Here is a 3,207-nt window from a genome sequence, read left to right on the forward strand (position 1 = left end):
AACTTCTAAGATTTTATTGAAAAGTTTTTAAGTAGCCACATGTGAATTAAGTTGTCCCCCAACCATGGCTTTAGTCCAAAAGAACCAATCAAAGCAGACAGTAACAGAAGAACTGACTTAGCAATGAGAAAGAGAGATGTGTATCTGTTCCATAGATATACAGGCCAGTATGGATAATTGACAGAGTAGTAACCTGTGAGACGAAGAAGAGTGGACTCAGTTTCCCGTGCTGTGCTAACCCAGTCTACATAGTGCCCCAGGAAAACAGCTTAAGGTTTGCATACATACATGAGACCTGGTCTCGTCCTGGGTTAACTGTAAAACCAGAATTAAGAAAAAGTTAGGTGTCGGGGAAGCTGTGTTTCTAATTCTTTACAACCGTGAACTTGACTTGGCTTTAAGTACAATGATTTTCAAAGATCAGTCCAGTTTTTGCTGCGGTATCAATATATTTTTCAGTCTTTTTATATGAACTTGATATGTAAATTTTTGTACAAAAGAAATACTAGGATGAATGAAGAAATCATTTACTATGCCACAACCACCAGATGAATCTGATTTTGAGCTATGGTTAAAACTAAAGATTAAAATACGATTTGTAAATAACACAATTAAAGTATTTCTTTTAATTAAAGTAGTTTGTTTATGATGAAAAAAAAAAAAAAAAGAAAAAAGTTCCATAGAAGGCCATAGAGTCAGAGAAAGGTTTCTTAGGTATAATTGTGTGTGGTGACACTTTGAAGGACAGTGTCTTACTATTGTGTACCCCAAACAAGTTCAGGCCAGGTGGGCCCTGCTGTACTCTGCCCCAGAATACATTGGGACAATAAAAGAATAAAAACTACCTATATTTGATAATTACTACAGGCAGAGAAATCTTTACTACTGTTCAGAGTTGGAAGTGTGTGGAGCCCAATGTAAGCAGGGTGTTGAGGAGGTTCCAAGGTTTCTACGTGCATTGTTTGGAGAGGGGTGTGTGCTCACAGTATGTGCAAGTAAGAAACAAGTCTGCCATATTTGCAAAGGGGAGGCAAAAGATTTCAGCTAATCCCTGGATATGAACACAGAAGGGTGTGGTTTTGAAACTTCAGAGAACAGGGGCAGAATAACCATGGAGAATATACCTTACAGAAATGTAGGACACTGTCTGCCCTGCGGAGGTTCATGACACACAAACACAGCAAGACAGCCAAAGACCTGAGTAGTCTACATTGGACAAAAATCTATAGAGATTAAATAAAATAAAACTTAAGAGACCATTCCAGCTCTGCCCACCCCAAATCCTATTGAAAATCATAACATCACGGTTTCAAGAAACTCAACAAAAACGTTAAGAAAATCACACCAAGACATCCCAAATTACCGAAAACTAGGGATAAAGACACAATCATGAAAGAACAGGAGAAAACATTCTCTATCTCCGCTGTAGGAAAACGAAGGACAGATCACTTTTCTTTGGAAGCACGTGATCTAGAAGGAAGTCTAGAGATGAAATGCCACAGAGAAAGAAACTCAGTTCCTTAAGTCATAGCACTGACCAATCCAGTGAGGGAACACAACCGTCTCAGTACACGCCGCAAACAGGCTGGGCAAGATCGTCCCCCCCATTTATGAGAGAAACTACATCCAACAGGCAGAAGGCAAGTTTTGTCACCTGACAGCATCAGAAAATAAAATATAAGCTAAACTAAACTGTCCCTCCCTGCTTACTCTGAAGGACTTAAACAGTAGTCCCTTCTATCAGAGACAAGAGAAGTGTGACCACTCTCAGTTTTATATTCTTATATTTACAGGTAAAGCTGTATTTATCCTCTAAATGGCCAAGATAATAATGAAACAAGAAAAAAAGGAAAAAGTATTTAAAACTAAAATTATTTTGTACAAATATGACTACAACTGACTACCCACATAGAAAACTCTAGCAAATAAAATAAATTAGTAAGCTTAGTATATTCACAGGATACAGGTTAATGTTAAATAAATAAATAAATATAAATAAATAAATAAATAAATAAATAAATAAATAAATAAATAAATACAACCTATTTTCTGTATGCCAGCAGTGATTGTGAACACTGAGCTTTTGAAAAGCTCAGTGTTGGCAATAACACTGCCATTATAATAGCTCTAGAATATGGAATATTGGGGAACGATTTAACGAAGTATATGAAAGAAATGTCCAGTGAAAACTACTATACCTTGATAGTCCAATAGAGCATCCTAGTGCGATAGATAGCGCATCCCCCTCTTCTGCTCTAGCTCTCAGAGGCAGGTTATCACCAATCCCCATACAGCAGGACATCGGTAATTGACTTACCTTTTATAACTTTATAATTATGTGAAATTCTTCACTTAATATTTCGTCTTTAGAGTTTTATGATGAAAGCATGCTGCATTTTATTTCTTTTATGCATTTATTGAGATGGTCATATGGTTTTGTTCTTCATTCTTTTGGTAGGGTTTTCATATTATCGATTAGTAAATCTTAAACCATCCTTGCATCCCTGAAATAAATCCCACTTGATTAGGGTAAGCAATCCTTTTAATGTGCTATTGCTTTTGGTTTGCTAGTGTTTCGCTGAGAACTTTAGTATTTGTATTCAAATAATTTTAAAGGAAAAATTTTGTAAGTTAGAGGTTCAATCGAAGATAAGTATACACAATTTACCAAAATTAGTAGTCACTAGAATGTAAGTTAAAAGAATGCCATGCAAGTAAATAGCTATGAAATGTCATGGCTTAAAGTATGGAGAATATTAAGTGTCCCCTGGAATTATTATTGGCTGATGAGAATGTAAAATACTTAGTACTGCTACTTTATAGAACAATTTGACAGTTATCCTTGAAGCTAAATGACAGGCATTATAATCCCCAGCTAACATCCAAAAAAAAAATTAAAACCTTTGTTCACATAGACTTGTATGTTAATTTTAGTAGCAGTTTATTTGTAATAATGAAAACCAGGAGCAGTTTTAGTACCCATTTCCAGCTATATCCTTTGGCATATTCATTTAAGTAGTCCTGTCCCTTAATAGAAAAGGAAAATAACCCTCTGGTATTTGCAATAAAATGAATGAGTCTTAGAAATATTGTACTAAGTGTAAAGAGACAGACCAGAGACTATTTATATATATGTTCTTAAGCTTATAAAAAGTTATAAGGAAAAAAATTGGACTATATATACACAGGATGAATGGAAGGTGGGGG

This window comes from Mus pahari, chromosome 4 (assembly GCF_900095145.1).
Source record: "Mus pahari chromosome 4, PAHARI_EIJ_v1.1, whole genome shotgun sequence".
NCBI lineage: Eukaryota > Metazoa > Chordata > Mammalia > Rodentia > Muridae > Mus > Mus pahari.